The following is a 27,860-nucleotide window of genomic DNA, read 5'->3' as shown; positions in this document are numbered from 1 at the left end:
GCATTTACAGGGCCGTGCATAGTTATAGAAGCCAACACCTTTCTGTCTCGCTCCTGTTCCTCCCAACTTCTTCGAAACCAAAAGCGTTAACCACTTGTGAGCACTCCACTGTCACTGTGGGAAGTGAGGCTGAGAGAGGTAAAGTCACCCAGGAGGCGACCCAGACAGCACAGTGGAGCTGAGTTTTGTTCTGCTGGCTTGGCCTTGAGTGACGAGTGCTGTGGGAGGAGTACAGTGTCCGTCGTGGGTACCAAGCACACTCCCGCCCTGCCCTAGATCTGGAAGGTTCGTGCTCCAGTTTTGCCTCTGAACTTGAGTGCTGTAGCTCTGAATCAGAAGACAACACAGGGCATTTGTCTCATTCTGCATCCAGAACATCGCCTACCTGCCGCTGGGTTTGAAGAATCGGCACTATTGCTTTATGTCAAATTGGTCAACGAAGCCAGTTCTCACTGCATCAAATCCACACTTACTTTGTTGCCATTAATTAGGTTTGAAAATTGTTTAAATTAAGCTATTTAACTTTCAGTTTCTTTAACTATTGCAAGATTCCTGAGATAATAGAACATGCTTGCTTCTTTTTAGCACACATACTATGCTTGGAACAGTTGACTTATTATTTAAAGGCTAGTGTTCTGTCCTGTATAGTCTTTGGGGCCCCGCTCCCCACAGTCATGCTTTCTTTCTGCTTATGCTTAGACGGGGTTAGGTCTGTCATTTTATCTTAAGTCTAGACAACATAAGCAAAGCCGAGAACCTTGATCAGGTAAAAACGCATCATATTTGGTATGTAATATAATCATACAGACATCTTTTGATCTCCAAATATTGAGATTTGAGTGAAGTAATTTTTTTTTAACGTTTATTTTTGAGAAAGAGAGAGCGCGTGCACACGTGAGCAGGGGAGGGGCAGAGAGAGGGGGCGACAGAGGATCCGAAGCAGGCTCTGCGGAGAGCAAAGAGCCTGACGTGGGGCTCGAACTCATGAACCCTGAGATCAAGACCTAAGCCGAAGTTGGACACTTAGCCAACTGAGCCACACAGGTGCCCCTGAGTGAAGTGATTTTTAATTAATCTGTGTGTCTACACATGGATATAGACTCACAATCACCGTGACATAGCATAACTTCCCTTGAAGTTTGTCTCTAACGGATCACTAGATCTAAATCAGTTGTGCAAATTAAAATGGATTGGTAGGCACACACCATGGAATAAATATATTGATTTGTATTAGTTTGCCAGGGCGGCCATAGCAAAGAAGCCCAGGTTGCGGGGGGGGGGGGCAGGGTGCTTATACATAACAGAAACTTATTTCTCACAGTTGTGGAGGCTGCGAGTCAGGGGTCAAGGTGCTGGTGTGGATGTGCTCTGGTGACAACCCTCTTTTGGGTGCAGAAAGCCAGCTTCCCCTCGTGTCTTCACACGGCAGAAAGAGCAGAGAGCAGAAGCATGCTCTCCTGAGACATTTGTAAGGGCACTAATTTCATTCATGAGGGCTCTACCCTCATGATCCCAACTATTCCTAATTACCTCCCAAAGGCCCCAGCCCTTAATACCATTATACTGGGGGGGGGGGGTAGGGTTTCAACATATCAATTGAAGGGGACACAAACATTCAGTCCGTAACACCTAATTTCTCCTTCTTACAAAAATTCCAGTCATATTGGGTTATGGGCCCACTTAATGACCTCATTTAACCTTAATGACATCTTCAAAGACCCTCTCAGTGCAGGTAGGACTAGACGTGGGGCAAGCCCCGAGAGAAGGAAATGCATCAGGGCGAGTTCCACAGTCATCCTGCTCTTTCCTGACAGTATCTGCCAGCTCTCTGAATGGGCAGACAGGGTCACAGCATTCTCTGAGAGTTCCTGGATGGAGGACAGAGGCTGGAGTTCAGAGCTACAATAGTGGCTACTTGAGAGGCAAAACTACACAAACACATACCTGTAGAGCAATGAACTGCAAAATCGTACACACTTTCCCTTGAAACAGTTGCCCGCTCCTAAAGGGAGCGTGCATCAGGCAAACCTAAGAAACCAGCAGAAAGTTGCAGCTTGGAGCATAAAGAAATGATCAGGGATTTTGGCAGCCTGATCAGGGCTGTGGGGAGAGAGAGACTAGAGCTTAAGACCCACGAATGAGGGGAGGCATTAGTAAATAATACCGAATCTTAACTGAGCTCCCAGAAGAGCCCAGTCTTAAGAACAAAGCCTATATCACAGAAGAAAGGGCAAAGCTTAACCAGACCAGCCCTGACAGCATGAAATCAGCCCATGACAGGATCATGGTGATCAGTGGGCATGCTCTCTGCCTGCCAGCTGGAACACCAACACAACTTACAGGAAAACAACCTCTTTCAGAGTCTTTCATAGGCCATGTCCAGAACTTGAAACAAACCACAAGCCATACTAAAATTAAGATCAAATGACTGAAAACAAAACAAAAAAGTATTGAAATAGGAAGTCTCATGTGTTACTTAGATATTAAGTTATCAGACAGAGATTTTAAAATAACTATCTTTGACATCCTCAAGGAAACAGTGGGAAGACAGAATATTTTACCAATGCGTGTGTGTGTGTGTGTGTGTGTGCACGCATTCCATTTCCAAGTATCTCAAATGGTTATTCTAAAACTGAAAAGAATACTTTAGGTAAAATTCATAGTTAAACGAATGGTTCTAATATAAGATTAGTCCTAGCAGAAGAAAAGATTAGGAAACTAAAGAAATAAAATAAAAATAAATAAAATAAAATAAAATAAAATAAACAATAAAACTATCCAGATTAAAGTACAGAATGGTAAAAGAAAGATGGAAAATAATCAAATGGTTACAAAGACAGGACACATAATAGAAAGGTCTAATGTATGGATTGGAATTCCAGGTGAAGACGATGGGGCGGCAGGGGGAAGGGGGGCAGAAACTATATTTTTGAAAGTACTATTTTAAAAAATACAGTCTATAAAATTATAAAAAACATCAAACCATAGATTCAAAAATTTTAGAGAATGTCAGCAGATAAATACAAAGCAATCCATGCTGAGTCACATCATAGAGAAAATGTTGAAAGTGAAAGACAATGAGAACATTTTAAGAGCAAGCAGAATAAAGAGACATATCACCTTCAAAGCAGCAACAGTAAGACTGATGACTGATTTTTTAATAGTCAGAGGACAATGGAATGACATCTTTACAGTGTTAAAAAAACGCTTATAGGACACTTTCGGACAAATGGAAATTCTCATTAAAAAAATACTAAAGGGAACTTTCCAGAAAGAAGGAAAATGATCTCAGATGGAAGCACAGACACATAGAATGAAAGAGAGAGTGCCCCAAAGGGTAAATATGAAGATAGATAAAAATTAATAATGGATTACGGGGTTTAATATATAAATAACATAGATGACAACAATAGCACCAAATTAAAAAAAAAACAAAAAAACAGAACAAAACAGTGCAGTGTAAATGAAATTAAACTGTTTTAAGTTTCAGGCACTGTTCCGGAAGTGGTAAAAGTACTAATTTAAGATCGATTGTACTAAGTCAAGGATGTATTTTTTAAATTAGTTTTCTTTATTTTTGAGAGGCAGAGAGAGACAGAGCGCGTGTGGGGGAGGGGCAGAAAGAGAGGGAGACACAGAATCTGACAGGCTCCAGGCTCTGAGCTGTCAGCACAGAGCCCAACGCGGATATCGAACTCACAAACTGCAAGATCATGACCTCAGCCAAAGTTGGGCACTTAACCGACTGAGCCACCCGGGCGCCCCAAAGACACATTTTAAATATAAAAACATATAAAATGAGCATAAGTGGTGATAACAGATACCAAGCACGCTAGTATACATAGATTGCCAACAGCTAAAGTAAACTTTAAGAAAAAAAAATCGTCAGAAATAAGGAGGGATCGTTCATAATGATAAAAACATGAGCAGAAAAACACAACAATCCTAATTTCTGTGCACCAGGTGGCAGCTTAAAAATATATAAAGAAGAGTTAACAGAATTAAAAGGAGAAACAGAGAAACCCGTAATCATAGCTGCAGATTTTAACACACTTCTCCCATGGACCCATTACAGGCAGACAAGAAATCAGCAAGGATGTAAAAGATTATTAACAATACAAAAAATCAGCTTCATCTATTTGATATAGATATATAGCAACACAAAGAACAACGGGCAGACTACATATTTTTTCAGACATAAGGAACATGTACCAACATAGACCATATTCTATGAGTCATGCAGTAAGCCTCCACAAATTTCAAAAGACTGAAATCATACGCAATAAGTTCTCAGGCCACAGTGGAATTAAAGTAGAAAATAAGATAACTGGAAGATCTACATATATTTGGAAGTCAGGAAACCTGTTGGTAAACAACCCACGGGCAAAATAAAACCTAGGAAATCTCAACTCAAAACGATCAAAATATTTAAAAAAAAATTGGAAGGAAATTAGAAATACTCTGAAGGTTTTTTTTTTTTTTAATGTTTATTTATTTATTTTTTTTTTGAGAGAGACGGAGCGCAAGCAGGGGAGGAGCAGAGAGAAAGGGAGACACAGAATCTGAAGCAGTCTCCAGGCTCCGAACTGTAAGCACGGAGCCTGTCTCAGGGCTTGATCATGACCTGAGCCGAAGTCGGATGCTTAACTGACTGAGCCTCCCAGGCGCCCCTATTTTGAACTGACTCATAATGAAAATACAACATATCAAAACCTATGAGTTTCAGCTGAAGTAACGTTTAGATGAAAATACGTAGCTTTAACTGCACGTATTGGAAAAAAGAAAGATGGAAAATCAACAATATAAGTCTTTCTCTCAAGAAGGTTGGACATAAAACATCAAACATAAACCTAAAATGCCTGGGACTGATGTCTATATAATTAAAAAGCAGTAATGTTGAAAAATCAATGTTTTCAGTGGATGAGAGGAAATTATAAACAGCATAAATCAACGAAATGTAAAACAAACATGCATAAAGAAAAGCAACAAGACTGAGTTGGTATCTTGAAAAGACTTCTAAAATGAATAAACCCATGACCAGACTGATCCAGAAAGAATGAGTAAAAACACAAATTGTCAATATAAGAGAATATCATAGATTCTAAGATGTTGAACAGGTAAAGATTGTTGCAAGCAACTGAATGCTGCTAAATTAGACAATGAAATGAAACAGACAAATTTCTTGAAGACATAATTTCCCAAAACTGATAGAAGAGATTAAATAGAAAATCAGAATTACTGCGCAGACAAATAAATCCCCAATTCAAATGTTCTCCAAAGAAAACTGTGGGCCCAGGTGATTCACTGCTGAATTCTAAGGAAGAAATAATACCGATATTACTCAGGACTTCTCAGTAACATCGAGATGAAAGAACTCTTCTCAACTCATGAGCATAACCCTGATATCAAAACCCGACACTGACATCACCAGAAGGAAAGTTACAGATCAGTCTCTCATAAATTTAGACATAAAAAATCCTGAAAAAACATTATCAATTCGATACAGTGATGTTTAAATTTTTTTAATGTTTATTTATCTTTGAGAGAAAGAGAGAGAGAGAGCACAAACCAGAGAGGGGCAGAGAGAGAGGGAGACACAGAATCCGAAGCAGGCTCCAGGCTCCAAACTGTCAGCACAGAGCCCGACGCGGGGCTCGAACCCACAAACCGTGAGATCATGACCTGACCCAAAGTTGGTTGCTCAACCAACTGAGCCACCCACGTGCCCCAAAACAGTGACATTTTAAAAATTTGTTATAGCAGACCAAGTGGACCTCATTCCAGGAATAAAAAAATGCAAAAATTTATTTCAAATAAATCAATATAACTCACTACATTAATTGAATAAGGGATAAAATCCATATAATTACTTCAAACAATATCCAATAAAAAGCCTTTGTAAAATCAATCATTTAATCATGATTTAAAAATAGTTCAGTAAAAGAAGCAAATTTCTGTATTGTGAAATAGCAAATCTATAAAATACATGCAGTAAATGTTATAATGGTGAAATACTAAATGCTTTCTCCCTCAATTTGAGTAAAACAAAGATGTTTGCTAACAACACTTCATCTGACATTGTGTTGGAGGGCCTGGTCCAAGTGAAATAAGACAGAGAAATAAGTTATAAATATTAAGAAGAAGAAATAAAACTTCATTACTCTCATGATATGAGTGAGTGTGTGTAGAAAATCCAAAAGCCAGTAGACAAATGTTAGAATTTATATGTGTTTATTAAGGTCACTGAATATAATAAAACCCACATACAAAAGTGTATTTCTATATTTACAATCAATTAGAAAATGAAACATTAAAAACAATTTTAAAAACCTGTTATGAACTGTGATTTAAAGTATGCAGTTCTTGGGACGCCTGTGTGGCTCAGTCGGTTTAATGTCCAATTTTGGCTCAGGTCATGCTCTCACGGTTTGCGGGTTCGAGTCCTGCCTTGGGCTCTGTGCCGACAGCTCAGAACCTGGAGCCTGCTTGAGGTTCTGTGTCTCCCTCTCTCTCTGCTCCTCCCTCACTCATGTTCTATCTCTCTCTCTCTCTCAAAAATAAATAAACATTAAAAAATTAAAAAAAATAATAAAAATAAAAAAATAAAGTGTGCAATCCTTCTACCGAGGGCTCACACCTAGGAGAATTTAATGTTTTTCTGTCACCATTTTGAATTCTTAATTTTTGAACAGGACCTTCTGTTTTCGTTCTGCAAATTACATAGCTGGTCCTACTCTTAGGCATTTTTACTTTCAAATGGCTCATTGAATTAGGTCAGAGGTTTTCGACCTTGGTGGCACAGTAGAACAACCTGGGTGCTGGAGATTCTGAGTTAACTGGGTGGGGGTGAAGCCTAAGCATTGGGAGTATCTAAGCTCCAGACTGATTTCGGTGCTCAGCCAAAGCTGGGAATGACATAGGTGGGCAGGCAGTGCCCAGTAACTGGTTTGCAAAACATCTGGGGGGTTAGAGGATGAGGAGATCATTTTTAGCCGGTGGTCCGAGGGCTTTCATACGGGAGATGGAGCCCGACTTGAGTTCATGATAGGATCAAATGTGCAGTATAACAGCATTACAGGAAAGGGTACCATGTGGCCCCAAGAGCTGGTCTCCCTGGCCGGAAATGCTGCCCACAGCCTCTTCCTCAGCCAACTTATTCTCTCATCAGTCTGTGCAGTCCCATTGGTTGTTTTTGTAATGAGGATATAAAGGATATGAAGACTAGACCCAAGGAATTAGCTATCAGCTGCTTTTGAGAAGAGAAGGGCAAAGGCTCTTGGGTCTTGGGTGTGGGTGCTCGACCGAGTGGTTACCGTGGAGGAAGGAGCACCGGGCACAAGATGGGAGTTTCCAGTTCTCATCCTGCCCCAGCTACCTCACATGGTGCTTGCTCAATTCCCGGGACCTCTGTTTCTCATCCAGAGACTGGATTGATTTGATCGCTAAGTAATTTTCCGTTCCCAAAAAGGGCTATACTTGTATCATTTGTGTGTCATTTCGTGGATGTATATGTTGTCTCATGAAGTTATAGCTTATGGATTGTTTTCAATTGAGTTATAATTGACATCCACCATTCTACTAGCTTCGGACCTACAACACAATGATTCAGCATTTGTGTCTATTGCAAAATGATCACAACAATAATTTAGTTAGTATCCGTCGCCATACATAGTTACGGAAGTTTTCTCTGGTAATGAGATCTTTTAAGATCTACTCTCTTAGCAACTTTCAAATAATGCGTTGCATCCCGATGACTTATTTATTTTATAACTGAAAGTTTATACTTTTGCCTCCCTTTAGTCATTTGACCCACCCTGCTACCTTTCTGCTTCTGGCAACCAGCATCTGGTCTCTGTATCTATGAGCTTGGGCTTTTTTTTTTTCTTTTTCTTTTTTCTTTTTGTTTGTTTGTTTTTAAATTCTGTGTATAAGTGACATTATATGGTATTTGTCTTTCTCTGGCTGATTTATTTCACTTAGCATAGTACCCTTAAGGTCTATCCATGTTGTTACAAATGACAAGATTCCATTTCTTTTTTATGGCTGAATTGTATATAAATTGTACACAATTGTATATACATTGTATATAAATATAATAAAATATATATTATTATATGTAATAATATTATGAGGATGGGTAAAGAATATGTGGTATATGTAAATATATATTACAGTATGTAATATGTAATATATTTGTAATTATATAATAAATGTATTAATATTAATATATAATATACATCTGTTATAAATACATGACTATATTGTAATAGAAACATAATATGTTATACATTATTATATATTATAAATATAATTGGCTATTGTAAATAAGGCTGCAGGAACAGGCTGGTGTATATGTTTTTTTTTTTTTTAAGTTTATTTATTTATTTGGAGAGAAAGAGAGCATACATGCGAAAGGGGGAAGGATAGAGAGAGAGGAAGAGAGAGAGTCCCAAGCAGGCTTCATGCTCAGTGCACAGTCCAACGCAGGGCTCAATCCCATGACCATGAGATCGTGACTGAGAAATCATGACCTAAGCTGATATCGAGAGTCAGACATCCAAATGCCTGAGCCACCCAGTGCCCCAGTGCATAAGGTTTTTTTTTGTTTTTGTTTTTGTTTTTTGAGCGAATGTTTTCATTTCCTTCAGATAAATACCCAGAAGTCGAATTGCTGGATCATATGGTAGTTCTATTTTTAACTTTTTGAGGAACATCCATACTGTTTTTCATAGTGGCTACACCGATTCACATTCCCACCAACACCACACAGAAGTTCTTTCTCCACATGCTGGCCAACACTTATTTCTTATCTGGCCGACACTTTTTGATAATGACCATTCTAATTGGTGTGAAGTGACCTCTCGCTGTGCTTCTAATTTGCATTTCCCTGATGATTAGTGATGTTGAGCCTTTTTAAAATGTACCTGTTGGCCATCTATATGTTTTCTTTGGAAAAATATCTATTCAGTTCGCATTTTCAAGTCGGATTGCTTGATGTTTGCTGTTGGGTTGTATGAGTTCTTCGTATATTTGGGATATTAATCCCTTATCCTATATGCTTTGCAAGTATTTACTCCCCTTTGGTAGGTTGCCTTTCATTTTGTTGATGGTTTCCTTGTTTGTACAGAAGCTTTTCAAGTCAATGTGGTCCCGCTTGTTTATTTTTGCTTTTGTTGGCTTTGCTTCTGGTGTCAGAATAAAAAAAACTCATCACCAAGACTGATGTCAAGGAGCTTACTACCTATGTTTTCTTCTAGTTTTGTGGTGTCAGGTCTTACATTCAAGTCTTTAATCCATTCTGAGGTAATTTTTGTGAATGGCATAAGACAGCGGTCCAGTTTCAGTCTTTTGTATGTGGCTTTGCAGTCTTTCCAACACCATTTACTAAAAAAGGCTGTCTTTTCCCCCATTGTATATTCTTTTCTCCTTTGCTGTAAATCAATTGACCATATATGCATGGGTTTATTTCTGGGTTTTCTCTTTTGTTCCATTGATCTATGCATCTGTTTTTATGCTGATATCATAGGTTTTGGTTACTACAGATTTGTAATACAGTTTGAAATCCACACGATGCGTGCAATTTTATTCTTCTTTCTCTGTAGAGTATTTTTACAGGTCAGAAAGTGTAAAGCCAAAGTCTATGGGCAGAATCGGGCCAGTAGGCATGTTTTTAGAATCAATAATATTTTTTAAAATAATTTGCCAACATTATGAGATTTTACATGAAGTTGTAGATTTAGTGGCTCTTGAAACAACAGGAGATCTGGCAACCGTGGACTTGCTTGAAGTGTTCCTGCAGACAGCGCCCTCTGCGCTAAGGAGGACTGCTCTTTGAGAGGCGTGGGCTTGTCAGCTCGCTTCGGTTCCCCACTATTCACTATTATACCTGGTTAGCTTCACGGAGGTACACTGTGGGTCAGATCTTGCGGTGATACCTACGTTCTATTATGGGGCTGGGTCCCTGCGAAGACTCCTTCGGTAGAGTATTCACTGCCTTGCCTCTTGTGTTGTCTTAGAATTTGTTAGAAATGATAGTCTCATGGGTATTCGATGTTCTTCCATTCCCTTGTTTGTCTTGTCTAACTGGGAGCCTAGAGCCCTTTGTTGCCCTCCAGCCTCAAAGAGGATGACCTCTCTTCAGACATGACTGGTTCCAAGAAAACAAATGAAGCCTTGGTAATTGGGTGTTGTAGAGGAATGTATGTTCATATCCATTTTCCCGGAATCCGCCGCATTCCTCAGGCCCTCTGAGTCTTCTAAGCACTCAGCCCAATGATCCTGATGCTATTTTTCTAGCCACAGTTATCTAAATCCTGTTTACTTTCCCCTTTTCTTTCCAAGTATTCAATCTGAGTCACTTAGGTTTTGTGCAAGGCAGCAAAGCCTTGCAAGGTCAGGAGAATTTTCCTTGAAGACCATCCCATGAGTCGAGAGGTGAGGCAACTGCTTCAACCTTCAGCATCTATAAGGACACCTGCTAAGATCACCTTATCCCTTGGATCTGCCTGATGTGGCTTGTAGAGGACTGGAGAGGGAAACCAGTCTCCTGACTGGTCACTCAGTGGAACTGGTCCCATGGTTCTTCTCCAGTGTGGCCATGAATGCCTCCCCAAGCCCTAGGCAGAACGCTCAAAAGCCAGCCCCTGACAGAAGGATAGTGAAACGGCACCCTGTACTTCATTTGTGCTTCGATAAGAAGTGTGTCCTGTTGCCAAGTCTGAAGTGAACCTGGAAAACTCAATTTTGTGATTGGAAGTACATGGAACATAAGACAGTATTAGTGGATAGGGGAACATTTTCGTGTGTGGCCTATTTCAGGAAGATTCCAGTGTCCTCTTCATTATGCTAACTAAATCCGCCCCCCACCCCCAACCCCAATGAGTCTTCGGAACTCATCAGCCATTGACTTGTCATCCTTCTGGGAGAGAGTCAGGAAGGAGGGCAAGATTTGTTCTCCCACCTGTATTTTTTCTTATAAATATAAAACCTTTGCCCCCAAAGGACACGCTTCTAAAGAAAGGCCTAAGGGGGTGTCTGGGCAGCTCAGTCCGTTAAGTGTCCGACTCTTGGTTTCGGCTCAGGTCATGATCGCACGGTTCACGAGTTCGAGCCCCGCCTTGGGCTCTACTGATGGCACGGAGCCTCCTTGGGATTCTCTCTCTCCCTCTCACTCTACCTCTCTCTCTCTCTCAATAATTTTTTTTTTTTTTTAAGGAAGGCTTAAAAAGTAAGAGGAAAATAAAAACAATAGATGCTTCAGCCATGTTGGGAAGGTGTGGAGGGTGTGGTGTAAAATGTATTATAGGTCACAGTGAACCTTCTCCCTGGGGCCTCTTTCTGATGATTTTCTCTCTCGTTCTCCCTGAGGTCTACACCCTCACAGTGAGGCAATATTTCTACTTTTTCAGTTATGAATGCTGCTGTAGACCCCCTTTTCATTAAGTCATTTGGCAGAATTTGCATGTTGTGGGTATCAGTCATTAGAGCGAAGTCTCTTAAAATAGGCTTTTGGGACACCGGGTGCCGATGCCTTGGAAGCTTAGTGACACAGGCAGCTAAGTGTTCGTATAAAAATAGACAGGTGTGAGTGGTCTGCACTTGCCCTCGACGCATGCTCACCACCTCATCTCAGCTGTCAGCACCTCTGTCCTCTGATTTCACACCTACTCCCTATTATCCACCTCCCTCTTAACTCCACTTGCTCTCTTCCTCATGGTAGAATCCTGGAATGAGTCCTGGGCAGGGGACAATAAAACACGGCCATCGGGCTTCCCAGTGTCTAGCATTTGGGAGACAAAGGCACCTCAAGTTACATATTTGCTCATTAGAAAGTTGATATGGGGGGGTGCCTATGTGGCTCAGTCGGTTAAGCGTCTGACTTCAGCTCAGGTCGTGATCTCACCGTTCGTGAGTTCGAGCCCCGCATCGGGCTCTGTGCTGACAGCTCAGAGCCTGGAGCCTGCTTCGGATTCTGTGTCTCCCTCTCTCTCTGCCCCTCCCCCGCTCACACTCTGTCTGTTTGTCTCTCTCTCTCACACAAGTAAATAAAAATTTTAAAAAAAAGTTGATATAGGTATGCAGTTAATCTTGTCCACGCGTATGGTCAATCCCAAGATTAGGGTAGTACAATATAATTTAGAAGAGTCTAACAAATAGGTTGATCTTAAATTTGAATATATTTTGAGGTAGCTGGTTGTGGTTATTGCTGTTGTTTTCCTGGGATTTTGATACCAATTTTTCCCTTCTCATTTCTGAGCAAGTATTAAAAAACCCTCATCTGGCCAGCATCCCAGTCTCACCAGGACCACCATGACCTGCTGTGCAGACGGGCACTGCTCAAGACCAGAGGTTCAAGACTAGATTCCTCATGGCAATGAGGTTCGTGGTAGTCTCCCAGGGCTGTGCAATGTGGCAACCCTCCCACCCATAATTTCCTGGATCTTTTTCCCCCAATTCTTTCTGTTCTTTAGATACTGATACAGTAATTTGTTAGGTAGCAATGGTGAAGGCTTCAAGGTATGGAAAGTTTGAACCAGAAGGAGATTTCTTGCTCCTTCCTTCTGCCTTATTTCACATTCTGTTTGTTACCCATGCCATTTCCTTCGCTTCCCCTTTGATAGATCTACGAGGTAATTGATCTCCTTCTAGGACATTGGGAGCCTCACTAGGGCCACTGGCAAACGTGAGTTATCCCCTGTACTCACACTTTCTTCCTCCGTCTGGTCCCCTGCTATCCACCTACCCGGGAAACATAAAGATACAGAAGCCATTAGCTGTCATGAGAGATTCCTGAGATTCTAACGTTGACAGAACTGAAACCCACATTAACTGAAGGTTCCTTAAGTTGGAAGAAATCTTAGAGGTCACCTAGTACAAGCCTTCTCCCCATGAAGGACTCTGATTCCTCTTGATTACTCCAGTGACTAAGCATTCACCATCTCACCAGATTGTTCAGTGCATTGTTGGCTTTCTCTTGATGTTTGATGTTCTTTGAGCTAAAGTTATATTGAGCCCAAATCTACCCACTCCCCAACTTCAAGTGCCTGCCATGCGTCAGGCATGGTGCTGGACATGAAGGTGAGTAAGCCACATACGTTGCCTTGAAGAGGTCACAGTCAGTGATAATGATACGAAGGAGCGATCACAAGGACATAGGCAGAGCACTAGAGGAACACAGAGCAAAGCCCCTTACCCAGCCTCGGGTTCTGCAGGTGTCTGAACTGTGTTTTGGACTTTTTGTTTTCTGGAAATATTCATCCCAAGTTATTCTTTGTTGCTCTAACAGCTCTGTAATTGTTTAATATAATGATTGCATTATACCTTTTTCTTGTCTCCAAGGGTTAACATCCTTATTGCCTTCAACTATGAATTTTCTAATCATAAGAGCTTCCCAACTATGTTCCTTTGGAAATGTTACACCCCAAGCCAGCACGGCATTCCTGTGTGGTCCAATGGGGGCGGCATGCCAGGTGCCATGATTTCCCATGATTTTGATATTCTAACAATGTGATCACTGAGTACATTCCTGTACTTTAGCGATCATCATTTGATGGTCAAAACCCAAACCCCTCCTGCCCGACATTTGTTTTTTTTTTGGATGGAAAGCGAACTCTGGGATGTTACTCATTTTTTTTTTTTTTTTTTTTTTTGCATTAGAGCAGTTTAGAATTAACTGATCACCTCCCCTCTGCTTGGCACTTTCTGCTGCGTTACAGTGACCTTGCCATTTTCAGTACTTCCCAAGGAAGAATCTAAGTGCCCTTGGGCTTAGAACTTGGACCCACTGCTCTCATCACTGTGACCCTTATTGTAGGGACCATTAGTTGCAGATCTAATGTCTCCTTGGCATATATCACAGTATATATCACACTCCTCGTTTGACTCAGTAACACTGTTAGAAAAGAAATAATGTTTGTCCTGGTGTGACTTAACAATATATATTAAATTTGTTTTTAATGTTTATTTATTTTTGACAGAGAGAGAGACAGAGCATGAGCAGGGGAGGGGCAGAGAGAGAGGGAGACACAGAATCCAGGGCAGGCTCCAGGCTCCGAGCTGTCAGCGCAGAGCCCGATGCGGGGCCGATGCGGGGCTCGAACTCACAGACCGCGAGATCACCATCTGAGCCAAAGTCAAACGCTCAGCCCACTGAGCCACCCAGATGCCCCTTAACAATATATATTTTAAAGACCTTTTCCAACTATTCCTTTTGGATTCTTTATGACTTGCTCATTATGTTCGTCATCTGTAAAATTAAGTCCACTTTTTCTTTTTCATCAGGTAATATACATCTTAAAAATTATATAACTTCACATGACTTATAATAAAAAAGGACAGTACCATGCTTCACTCATACTTAACCTGGCTTCCCAGAGACAAAAACTTCTAACTCTTTTATCTGGTTCTTCTGGTACTTAGGCTCGTATTATCATATAACTTTTTATGTCATTTTTTTTTTTTTTGATTTTCCAAACATTCCTTGATTTTTAAATTTTGTGTAGTCTTGCCTACTTTCTTGTTCCTATGGAAGATAAGGTACCAATTATTTTCTTATGTTATTTTATTTTTGCGAGAGCGAGAGAAAGACCCAGCATGAGCGGAGAAGGAGCAGAGAGAGAGGGAGACACAGACTCTGAAGCAGGCTCCAGGCTCTGAGCACAGAGGGGCTCGACATGGGGCTCGAACCCATGAACTGTGAGATGATGACCTGAGCCAAAGTTGGGTGCTTACCCGACTGAGCCATCCAGGTACCCCTCAATTAATTTTTTTAAATGTTTGTTTATTTATTTATTTATGTATGTATGTATGTATGTATGTATGTATTTATTTATTTATTTAAATACACAGTGAGTGGAGGGGGGAAGGGCAGAGAAAGAAGGACACAGAATCCCAAGCAGGCAGTTCACTCTCAGCGTGGAACCCGAAGTGGGAACTGAACTCACCAACTGTGAGATCACAACCTGTGCTGAAACCAAGAGTTGGATGCTTAACCAACCGACTGAGCCACTCAGGCACCCCAAGGTATCAATTAATTTAAACCTCCCTTCCTCCCCTACACTCATTCCTTTATTTTCCTTTCCCGTTCTTCCATTGTAGTTTTATCAAAATTTTTTGTTAAATAAATGTACAGTGGCTATCATTATAACTCTACAATTGAGCCATTTGGTGGGGGGGTCATAGTTATATTTCCTTTCTTTTGCTTTTCATTGATTTAACAATCACCTCATTTTTTTTCCTGTTTGTTTTCCTATTAGCTATCATGAGTTCATTTGTAAATTATCCACCAAAAATGTATATGCCCTTACGAAACTCTATCAGTTTAATTTTCTTTTTTTCCCTTTTACAACCATGCTGTAGCCCTCTGTCCTTCTACTTCAATCTGCACTGATTACATTCTTGAGAATTCCTTTTCCTCTCTCCTGGGTTGGATCTCCCCATACTTGGTTCCCACATTATCCTCTTTCTTGGAATATTTACCCATGTTGGTGGAACACATTCTCACATAGCTTCTCGAGAAGGAGTGTATGGGCAGTCAGATCTTTGAGATATTGAATTCCTGAGTGCTTTATTCTACTAACACCTATCACTACTATTTGACTGGGTATAGAATTCTAAGATGTTTTCTGTTGAGAAATACATTATTCTCATTTGCATCCCTGAAATGCTGCCTTGTTGACTTCACTTTTTTCTTTCAGAAGATTTTAGAATTTCTCTTTGTCCCCAGGACTCTGAAAGTTTACAGTGAAGATCAGTGTGAATCTTTTGGGTTCTTCTAATCTTGAAATTTGTTTCTTTCAGTTCTGGGAAATTTTCTTGTATTGTCTCTGATTTTAACCTACATTTTCTCCATTCACTCTATCTGGCACAACTATTATCTTGATTAAATTCTCTAATTTTCTTTTTTTCTTTCCTATCTTTCCCCCTTTCCTTTTTTATTCTGTTTTTTAAAAGAGATTTCTTAAATTTTTAATTTTCAACCCTTCTGGTTGAATTTTCATTTTTGGTATCATAAATATTTTTCAGAGATCTGTTTTGGTCTTTGAATGCTCTTTTTTTATTGAAATATGTTCTTGTTTTATGAATACAATATCATTCTTTATGTTTTGGCATATTAATTTTAGTTATTTTTTAAATGTCCTTTTACTTCTGCATTTTCTCTGTTTCTAATGAGTTTGTTTCCTGTTGTTTGGTTTACTTATTGCCTTTCATGTTAGAGATTTTCTTAAATCTTTAATCTTTGGCTATCCATCCATAAATTTTAAGATTTCAGAAGCCTTGGATAAATCCCCTTTATTCCTCATAGCATAAGTAGCTATTACTTATTACTCAGTCAGATGTTTAACCAACTGAGCCACCCGGGTGCCCCTATTACTTATTTTACCTTAGCAAAAATTACCTTTAGAAAAGAAAATCACGTTCTATTTTTAATCCATTTTAATTCAACTTTAATTGAATATTAAATGTCTGGTACTACATTTAAAAATAATTTTAAGAACCATAGCTTCCAGAATGGATAAAGAAGATGTGGTATATATATACAATGGAGCATTACTCGGCAATCAAAAAGAATGAAATCTTGCCATTTGCAACTATGTGGATGGAACTGGAGGGTATCGCACTAAGCGAAATTAGTCAGAGAAAGACAAATATCATATGACTTCATTCATATGAGGAATTTAAGAGACAAAACAGATGAACATAAAGGAAGGGAAGAAAAATAATATAAAAACAGGGAGGGGGACAAAACATAAAAGACTTTTAAATGTGGAGAACAGAGGGTTACTGCAGGGGTTGTGGGAGGGGAGATGGGCTAAATGGATAAGGGACATTAAGGAGTCTACTCCTGAAATTATTGTTGCATTATGCTATCTTGGATGTAAATGAAACAATAATAATAAAAAAAAAGAATCATAGCTTCCATTTTTAAAAGTCTGAGTCCATATTTCTGGTACCAGCCTCTAAAATGTTCTTAAAAATAAATATTCCTGGTTGAACTTTAACATTTTAGTCTCAATTGCCAGAAATCATCTTGCAAGGGAAAGCATGGTGTTTGTCCCTGTGGAAAGAAGTATAGAAGGAGAAATGGGAGACCGGACAAGGAGGCTGGGTGGGAAGGAGGCTTAGAAATTAGCTCTAGGAGAGGTGCCTGGTGGCTCAGTCGGTTGAACGTCCAACTCTTTATTTTGGCTCAGGTCATGACCTCACGGTTCATGTGAGCCCCAAGTGGGGCTCTGTGCTGACACGGGGAACCTGCGTAGGATTCTCTCTCTGTCTTCCTCTCTCTCTCTGCCCCTTCCCCACTCGCACACTCCTCTGTCTCAAAATAAACAAATAAACATTAAGAAGAAATTAGCTCTAGGAATGATAAGAGGAAAATGGCTTGCCTGGATTGGAAGGCTTATTATCCCCACACAGAACTGGGGTAATTGCTGGATCATGAAACATTTACTTTGTGCCTAGCACAATGTATGATACACTTCTTACATGGATTATATTGTTAATTCTTTGCAATCTTATGATACATTTTTCTTATTTTGCAGATGAGGAAGCTGAGGTTCCAAGAGGTGGAGTAAAATGCTTACTTGCACCTAAGAAGTAGTAAGATAGAATTGGCATTCAAACCTAGTTTTGCCTGAGTCCAACATTCATGGCCTGGAACACAGTCTAGCCTGTGGATTGCAAGGTAAAATGAGTTTTTACACTGCTGGCCTCAGAAAGAACTAGAAACAGGCCTACGGTTAACCTGTGGTTTTAAGTATGATTTCTTACTCAGAAAATAACATTTTCAGGGGGGCCTGGGTGGCTCGGTCGGTTAAGCGTCCGACTTCGGCTCAGGTCATGAACTTGCAGTTTGTGAGTTCGAGCCCCCACTTCGGGCTCTGTGCTGACAGCTCGGAGCTTGGAGCCTGCTCCAGATTCTGTGTCTCCCTCTCTCTCTGTTCCTCCCCCACTCACAATGTCTCTCTCTTTCTCTCTCAAAAACAAGTAAAAACTTTAAAAAACAAAAGAAAGAAAGAAAGAAAATAACTTTTTCGTACTTTTTACTTCTGGGCTTTTGGCCCCAATCAGGCCACACCAGCTTTTCAGAGAATCAATTGAAACACCGTACTCTTCTTATTTAAGATGCAGCTTTAATTAAAATTATGCTGGAACTCTCTTCTAAGACAGGTGGCAGCTTTTTATTGTCTGTTATCTAGGGTGTTGCTTTCACAAATCCACACTCTGTGCGCCCTGCCCAAGCAGTGGGATCCTGGTTGTTCTCAGTCAGTCACTTTACTGACAGTTCTCCGAGGTGATGACAGGTGCGTGAAGGCGTCCTTCAGACCATGACCGTGATCCTATGAGCTTATTACCAACTAAGGCATGTGTGCAGAGATTAGAAACTTTCCAAGGATTTCATGCTCTAGTCAAAGAAGTAAAGTATGAGTATGAAAACCGTTTTCCACGAAGCGCTTGCAACTTGGAAATACCAGAAGGAGAATGGCAAATATACACAGTTCTAAGTTGCTTTATTTTTGTAATTATTTTTGTAATTACATTGTAACTACTAGGTTATGTGGAACTGAGATGTAATCCCTGAATCATAAATGGCAGGTGACCAGCTGGTGAAGGAAAACATAATATCCCCGTTCGGTGAATGTAAGACTCCCTTTCTTGGACTAGAAAACTTAAACGCCCGACTGAAGCCTTATTTTTAAGACTTTTAAATTCCACTAGAAAATGATCTTTCTTGTCCTCTTGCGTTCTGCCAGCACCTGCAGCAGAAACCAGCCTCGGGCGGGGAGGGCTCGAGAAAGCACCAGGGATTTGAATGGCTGGGCCTCCCCCCACGGGGTAGAATTGCTGCTCCTCGGTGGCCCACTGACTGTTTCTTCCTAGAAATTCAATTTTTCTCAAGAAAAATCTGAGGCCACCGGGCCCACACGTCTAGGGACGATTTTGCAGTTAGAATACGTGGCCTCCCTCTTCTGCAACTAGTGTAGGGAAAACCTCTCACCCCTTCTGGAGGGGCAGATGAATGCCTCCTGACCTTGCTGCCGGGGCAGGCCCCGTGGGGAGGTGATGGCCGCAGCCTTGTTATTATTATAAATAGTTAGCCTCGCTCTCCAAATAGAAGCTTGTGTGGTTATCTCGAGTTGCATGTTAACAGAGTTCTAGAGAAAGCAAAGTTTCCAGTCGCCTTTTTGATAAACACATTCTTGGAAAGGGCGGCCCGCTGCCTGAGGGACCCTGGGGGAGATATTTTGAGCAAGCCCAAGGCCGTCTGTACCCGTTGTGCCCACAGTGCGAGGCACTCTCCAGTTCACAGGAGTGAAAAGTTAGGATCCAACTAGCAGGTTTGGTCAATACCTGTATAACCATCTAATTTTGAATCAGGTGAAGAGCGGGATCCCTGGAGGCGGACCTTTCGTGGCCTTTTCTCAGGCATGGAATTCCCTGTTACCATCATGCCTAGGGCTCCAGGGGTACAAGGAGAAGGGGTACAGAGATCTTCAAAGCTCACAGCCCTGATTTCTGCTCTGTTCCCTTTCACCTGTCCTGTTGTTTGCACTGTCCTGTCTGTTGACCACCGGACACACACAGTCAGGCCTTTCACTGGAGGGAGGGGATCTTGAGACACAGTATACGTAATGGGTAGTTTATATAATGTTATGTAATGGGGCTTATATGGCCCCAGTTTCATGTTATCTGGGACCCTGGAGTGCATGCCCGTGCGTGCGTGCGTGCGTGTTCAAAGGTCTTGTTTATCTTCATTATCTACTTGACCCTCTTGGGGAAGGTGTTTTTCCTTCAACATACTTTCACTCTTGATGTTTAGATATTTCTCTCAAACCCAGAAGTCACCTTATTCATAGAGATCTTTTCCCCAGATCCTTCAATTTTGGGAGTAACCGATGCTCCTGAAACCCATTTATGTCTTCAGTCAGCTTGTGTTTCTGAGTAAGTGTCCAGAAAATTTCTAAACCGATGTTACCATCATTATGGCGATTTAACCCCCTGCTCCACCCAAGGGCTGTGGGAGCCGAGTGACCATCAACACTTACAACTTTGCAGCCCCTGTCTGCCCTTACTCCTCCGCCCCCTCCTCCCTCTGTCCACTTCCTACCTATTTCACTTTTAACACAATTATGTTGAATTATAAAAGGTGTCCTTTCTGAAGGTTGAAACGGCACGATATTGGGAATTTCATGTGATTGAACCTAATATTTTTGTCAACTGGTTGCACTATCTCTGGATTCCTTTCCAATCTTCCATTTAAAAATGTCTCTCTTGGGGCGCCTGGGTGGCGCAGTCGGTTAAGCGTCCGACTTCAGCCAGGTCACGATCTCGCGGTCCGTGAGTTCGAGCCCCGCGTCAGGCTCTGGGCTGATGGCTCGGAGCCTGGAGCCTGTTTCCGATTCCGGTCTGTGATGAGAGAGAGCCCCCTGTCACACTCCGCGCGGGGCATGGAGCCTGCTTAAGATTCTGTCTCCCTTCTGTCCCTCTCCCCTGCTTGCACTCTCTCAAAAAACAATTTAAAGGGGCGCCTGGGTGGCTCAGTCGGTTGAGCAGCCGACTTTGGCTCAGGTCATGATCTTGCGGTCCGTGAGTTCGAGCCCCGTGTCGGGCTCTGTGCAGACCGCTCAGAGCCTGGAGCCTGTTTCAGATTCTGTGTCTCCCTCTCTCTCTGCCCCTCCCCCGTTTATGCTCTGTCTCTCTCTGTCCCAAAAATAAATAAAAAACGTTGAAAAAAAAATTTAAAAAAATGTCTCTCTTTCTCTCTCTCTCTCTGTCTCTCTCTCTCTCTCTCTCTCTCTCTCTCTCACACACACACACACACACACACACATCAAGCTGTCTTTCTGAGGAATAATATTTGAGAACATATCTCAAATGTCAGGAAAATTTTAACATCATGTTAATTTAATCATGATTTGCTTCGGCTCACCCCCTCCCCAGCCGAGTGATAAACACCCTAAAATCCAAATAGGGTATTCTAATGCCCCACTGTGATCTTAAGGACCACAATGTGAATAATTCTGTTTCTTCATTTATTTGTTTATTTATTTATTTTAACGTTTATTTATTTTTGAGACAGAGAGAGACAGAGGGGAGGGTCAGAGAGAGGGAGACACAGAATCTGAAACAGGCTCCAGGCTCTGAGTGTCAGCACAGAGCCCGACGCGGGGCTCGAACTCATGGACTGCGAGATCATGACCTGAGCCGAAGTCGGACGCTTAACCTACTGAGCCTCCCAGGCGCCCCTGTTTCTTCATTTAAAGTTTAGATACATAAAAAAGGGGAAAAAGTAGGTATGTTGGTAATAACCTCAAGCAAAATCAGCAATGAGATGGTCAAACAAATTAAATAATTCTCAGCATTTCTTACATCGTGAATATGTTTTTGATAGAAAAGAGTTTTGCAGGGCACCGGGGTGGCTCAGTCGGTTAAGCATCCAACTTTGGCTCAGGTCATGATCTCATAGTCCGTGAGTTTGTGAGCTGGGCTCTGTGCTGACAGCTCAGAGCCTATAGCCTGCTTGAGATTCTGTGTCTCCTCCCTCTGCCCCTCTCCCACTCGCACTCTCTCTCTCTCTCTCAAAAATAAATAAATATTTTTTAAAATTAGAAAAAAGAAAAGAGTTTTGCATAGGGGCACCTGGGTGGCTCAGTCGGGTGAGCGTCCCACTCTTGATTTGGGCTCATGTCATGATCCCAGGGTCATGAGATTGAGCCCCGCATCATGCTCCACCCTGAGCATGGAGACTGCTTAAGATTCCCTCTCTTTTCTTCTGCCCCTCTCCCCCACTCTCACTCTCTCTCTCTAAAAAAAGAAACACTTCTGATAAGACCGTTGAGATTAATAAATGAGAATCATTAAGAAAGAAAATAGTCTTGCATAGAAATAGTACTTGTATAGAAAAAAAGAAGTGAAAGTGTAATGTGGAGAACACATAGAAATCAACTGGTTAAGGGGGTCATCGGGAACCCCAAAGAAAGCATCCCCAAGGCTCCATTTTTGTTCCAGCACGGGACCATATGAACACGCTTGCCAAGGTCGCCCTGACCAGCAGAACAACACTGAGTATAGTTCCTGGCTGTCATCCTAGGGAGGCTCATTTCTCGTCAGTTCTGAACTCTTGAGGGTTCTGAAATGGAAACGGATGGGAAGGTCATGGTGCCTGGGGGCGCCATCAGTCTTTTCTGAATTGTCCAAGAGTGTTTGGAGGGTGGGACGAGGCCTGGACTTGAAAGGTGTGCAGCTTTGCACCTCAGCTGTGTCACCTGGAGTGTGTCCATTCGCTTTTCAGTTTCTTCATCTGAGATTCAGGTTGACAACACAGTGGCCACAAGGCTATTATGATGTTGAGATGAGATAATACAGGAAGCGTTTGACCCAGTGCCCGTCACATCAGTCCTTAAAACCTTGTTGAATCAAGATTCTATTAGAATTGTGCTTGTATCCATTTTATTTTTTATTTTTTTTTTAACGTTTATTTATTTTTGAGACAGAGAGAGACAGAGCATGAACGGGGGAGGGTCACAGAGAGAGGGACACACAGAATCTGAAACAGGCTCCAGGCTCTGAGCTGTCAGCACAGAGCCCAACGCAGGGCTCAAACTCACGGACTGTGAGATCATGACCTGGGTCGAAGTCGGACACTCAACCGACCGAGCCACCCAGGCGCCTCATGTGCTTGTATCCATTTTTTAATGCAGCTGAAACTTGGAAACTTCTTGGTCCACTTTGCTTGGAAATAAGAGACATTTTCATAGCTTAAGGGATCCTTCGAGCTAACATGTGAAACGTCTCTCAGATGTCATCTCCATACTCTTACAGTTGAAGGGAATTAGGGGAGACTGAAGAATCTGGGGGCTCAGAATTTAAAAAAAAAAAAAAAGAAAGAAAGAAAAGACAAGAATGCGGACTGCCCATGAAACAAGCAAATGGAAATAAAACCACAGAACTACTACAGAAAACACAGAAGACAGTCACCACCACCTGGGCTCCCACGCTCAGCAGATAACAAATCCCTAGAAAGTATGATTCGGACCTAGGATGCACCAAAAAATGTAATGTCTTTAATTTGCCCACGTGGAATCTGGATTTCTTCTACACTCCCACTTACAGTTAGTGAGACTCAGTTATTTCAACATCAAATTGGCTCAAAGGTTAGTCTGGTCCAGTTTTAATCAGTCCATTTAGGAAGCGTTCACTATCTTTGCAAAATTCACCTCCTGTCAGATAGCCTCTACTTTCCTCTTCTGCTTCTCTACAGGGGTGGGAGGTGGCTTATGTAGCAACCTCACGGCACTAGGGGAAGCCAAGGTGTTGGAATTCTTGGGTGCTCTGCCCTGCGTGGGGGATGTTATCTTGCACCTGGTTGCTGCATGCCCTGTGGGTATTCATTGTTTTGTCCACAGTGGTATAACCTGTCATGTTTTTCAGGTGAGACTTGGTGATATCTCTAGACTACTCAGTATTTCCTCAGCTCCTACTAGAGACCGTAGGACCTGAAGAACAACACAGGTGAGGTCTTGAAGATTCTTTTGACCTATTATATCCCAAAGTAGGTGCTGGAGAAGCTGGCGATCTGGACGTACTGATGAGGGAGGACAAAAGCGCCCCAATTAGACTAACCCCTAATATCACTGAATTACAGAGCTGGTTGCAAATCCATTATGGCATCAGGAGGGTTGTTTTCTCCAGCCAAAGGGCCAGTAAAGGATCAACCTAGCAAAGGAAAAGGATTTTAAAAAATGTACAATGCAAGCATCAATTTAAAAAGACAGGGGAAGCTGTATTAATATTAAATAATATAGATTTCAGAGCAAAGAAAATTATAAGGAACAGGGAGATAAAAGGATTGTGACAAAAGGTCAGTCCACCAAGAACATAATAGTCTTAGGTGTGCATGTGCCAAACAGTGGAGCTGCAAAATATGCGAAGCAAAATAGATAGAGTTGAAAATAAGAAACGGATAAATCCATAATCAGAGTAGGAAACCAACACCTCTCTTTCAACAATTGAAAGAACAGCTAGAGAGAAAACCATCCAGAATATAAAAGAACCGAACAACTCCATCAACCAAGAGTATCTACTTGACATTTATAGGACACTCCACCCAATAACAGTAGAATACATTTTTAATTTTTTAATTTTTTAAATGTTTATTTATTTTCAAGAGAGACAGGGACAAGGAGCAAACAGGGGAGGGGCAGAGAGAGAGGGAGACACAGAATCTGAAGCAGGCTTCATGCTCTGAGCTGTCAGCACAGAGCCCGATGCAGACCTCGAACCCACGGACCACGAGATCATGACCTGAGCCAAAATCGGACACTTGGAACCAACTGAGCCACCCAGGTGCCCCTAGAATGCATTTTTTTAAAACATCCACAGAAGGTATGCCAAGATAGATCATATCCTGGGCCATAAATAAATCTTAACAATTTAAGATAATTAAAATTATATAGAGTGTGGTCTCTGACCTCAACGGAATCAAACTAGATCCCAATTACAAAAATAGAACAGAAAAATCTACCAAAATGTGGAAACTAAACATCATATTTCTTAATAATCCATGGGTCAAAGACTAAGTCTTGAGGGAAATAAAAAAATACATTGAACAGAATCAAAATGAAAATTCAACATGTCAACATAAGTGGGACACTGCTAACACAGCGATAAGAGGGAAATTTATAGCACTGCATGTGCACATTAGAAAAGAGGAATAGTCTCAAATGAATAAATAATGAGTTTCTACCTCAACAGACTAGAAAATGAAGAGTCAAACCCAAAGCAAGGAGAAGGAAGGAAATAACACAAATAACGGCAGAAATCAACTAAACTGAAAACAGAAACAATAGAAAAAAATCAGTGAACCAAATAGCTGTTTTTTTTTTTTTTTGAAAAGATCAATACACTGGAAAAACCTCTAACAACAATGACAAGGACAAAAAGAGAGAAGATATAAATTACCAATATCAGGAATGAAATTGGGGATCACTACAGACCCTGCAGACATCAAAAGGATAGTAAGGGAGCGTTACAACTCTACACACACACATTTATAACAACTTAGATGAAATGGAAAGATTCCTCAAACACCCCAATTCACCCAATATGAGGCAATTTGAATAGCCCTATAACTATTAAGGATATTGAGTTTGTAATTTAAACTCTTCCAAAACCTGTAGACCCAGATGGTTTCACTGGAGAATTCTACCAAATGTTAACAAACAAACAAACAAACAAATTCCGCACAATCTCTTCTAGGAAACAGCAGAGGGAAAAAACACTTCCCAACTCATTTTATGAAACCAATCTTATTCTGATACCCAAACTGGAAAAAGACATTACAGAAGTGAGGGAGAGAAAGAGAGAGAGAAAGAAAAGAAGAAGAAGAAGGAGGAGGAGGAGGGGGAAGAGGAAAAGAAGGCAACAGATAAAAACTTCAACAAAATACTAGTTTATAGAATTTATAATATATAAAAAGAATTATATATACCATGATCAAGTGGAATTTATTCCAAGGATGGAAGGCAGTGTTAACATTTGAAAATCAATTAATTTAATTCATCAAATTAACAGGCTGAAGAACAAAGCCTTTTGATACAAAAAAAGAATTCGACAAAATCCAACACCTATTCAGGATAAAAAATCCTTAGAAAACTAGAAATAAAGTGAAATTTCCTCAGCTTGATAAAGAATATCTAGCTGGTTGCCTGGGTGGCTCAGTCAGTTAAGTGTTCGACTTTGGTTCAGGTCATGATCTCTTGGTTGGTGGGTTTGAGTGCTGAGAGCTCAGAGCCTGGAGCCTGCTTTGGATTCTGTGTCTCCCTCTTTTTCTGCCTCCCCCCACCCCCCGCTCTGTGTCTCTCTCAGAAATAAATAAACATTAAAAAAGCTTTTTTTTAGGGGCACCTGGACGGCTCAGTCGGTTGGGTGTCCGAGTTTGGCTCAGGTCATGATCTCGCAGTCCGTGAGTTGGAGCCCTGCATCGGGCTCTATGCTACCAGCTCAGAGCCTGGAGCCTGCTTCGGATTCTGTGTCTCCTTTCTCTGCTCCTCCCTGCTCATACTCTGTCTCTGTCTCTCTCTCAAAAATAAATAAACATTAAAAAAATTTTTTTAAAATTTTTTAAATAAAAAAAAGAATATCTATAAAAAACCTAGAGCTGATTTTGTTAGTGGAGAAAGATTGTGTTTCGCCTAAGACCAAAAAGAAGGCAAGAATGCCCTCTCTCACCACTGTTATTTGAGATAATACTGGAACTTCTAAACAGTGCAACAAGGCAAATAAAGGAAATAAAAAGCATACAGATCAAAAAGGAAGAAAAAAATTATTCTTATTTGCAGATGACATGATTGTCTATATAGGAAATTCTAAGAAAACTTCAAGGAAACAAACAAACAAACAAATAAACAAAAAACTCCTAAAACTAGGAGTTTGGCAAGGTTTCAGTTTATATTAATATACAAATATCAGTTGTATTTCTTTATCCTAGCAATAAACCTGTGAAAACCAAAATAAAAAATAATGACAGTACCAAATGCCTGCGAGGACGTGGAAAAACTGGATCTTTCATACATTAAGAGTGTAATGTAAAATGGCAGAGCCACTCTAGAAGCTTCTTTAGGCCAACGAGAGTATTACATTTAATTTGAACTACACACATGACTTTCTTTATGAATATTTTAAGCCTTTTAAAATTAGTTAAGCCAAAGTTTAGTGCTTAAATGCCTAGATATGGAAATAAAGTTTAGTAGATAATTGCATCGTTTACTTTCAGTGGGAATTTAACTCAAATCATCCAGATATTTGACAAATATTTATGGAACTTCTTCTGTGTTTAGGCATATTCTAGGTCCTGAAATTAAATGGTGAACAAATATATCCTAAGGCTTTTCACAAAGGCGACATTTGGGACAGCTGAGCCTAGCCTTGGAATAAGCATTAATCTATAACCACTCAAATATCTTGAATTTGTACATTTATATCTATTTATATTTAACATATTTATATCTATTTATATTTATATCTATTTATATTTAACATATTTGAAATTTAAACTGAGAGATGTTTTAAAAAAATTAATTCATTTAAGATGACCTGTTCCATGTTCATATTACATAAATATTTTTACAAAAACTAAGTATATTTTTCAAAACAAAAGTATTTAGTTGGAAGAATGGCATTGTTCTCCACTTTTTGCAATGTCTGGCTTAACAGAAGACAGATTCTCATATCTGATTTTACATTTTGTCTGTTGTGATGTGTTGTTTGGTTGAAGTGAATAAAGAAAATCTGGGCTCACATGGGCATTTAGTTGGAAACGACAGGAGTATTTTATCAGCCTTTCACATAATTGTGGATAATATGCTCTGATTCTACATGAAAACTTGACCAGTGTCAGTGTGTTAAGATTAGCTGCAGTCTGGAAGCGGCAACCATATTAATGAGCTTTTTGTTTATTACAGTAAAACCCGTTGGTCTTTCTTGCACTTTGAATAGATCTTTTAGTCATGCATGATTTCTAACTTCAAGTATTGGCCATTTAGAAAACTACCAGTTCATGAGTCTAAAAATAATATCAAAAAATGATAATCACGCCATATAAATTTTATTTATTTATTTATTTATTTATTTATTTATTTTAGAGATAAAGAATGGGGGAGAAGTCAGAGGGCAGAGAGGAGAGAGAGAGAGAGACAGAGAGAGGGAGAGAGAATCCCAAGCAGGCTCCACACTCAGCATGGAGCCTGATGTAAGGCTCAATCCCACAACCCTGGAATCATGACCTGAGCTGAAATCAAGAGTAGGACCCTCAACCAACTGAGCCACCTAGGTGCCCTGATAATCACATCATACAAAAATCA

The sequence above is a fragment of the Panthera tigris genome, chromosome A3 (genome assembly GCF_018350195.1).
Source record: "Panthera tigris isolate Pti1 chromosome A3, P.tigris_Pti1_mat1.1, whole genome shotgun sequence".
NCBI lineage: Eukaryota > Metazoa > Chordata > Mammalia > Carnivora > Felidae > Panthera > Panthera tigris.
Note: the sequence above shows the minus strand (reverse complement) of the source record.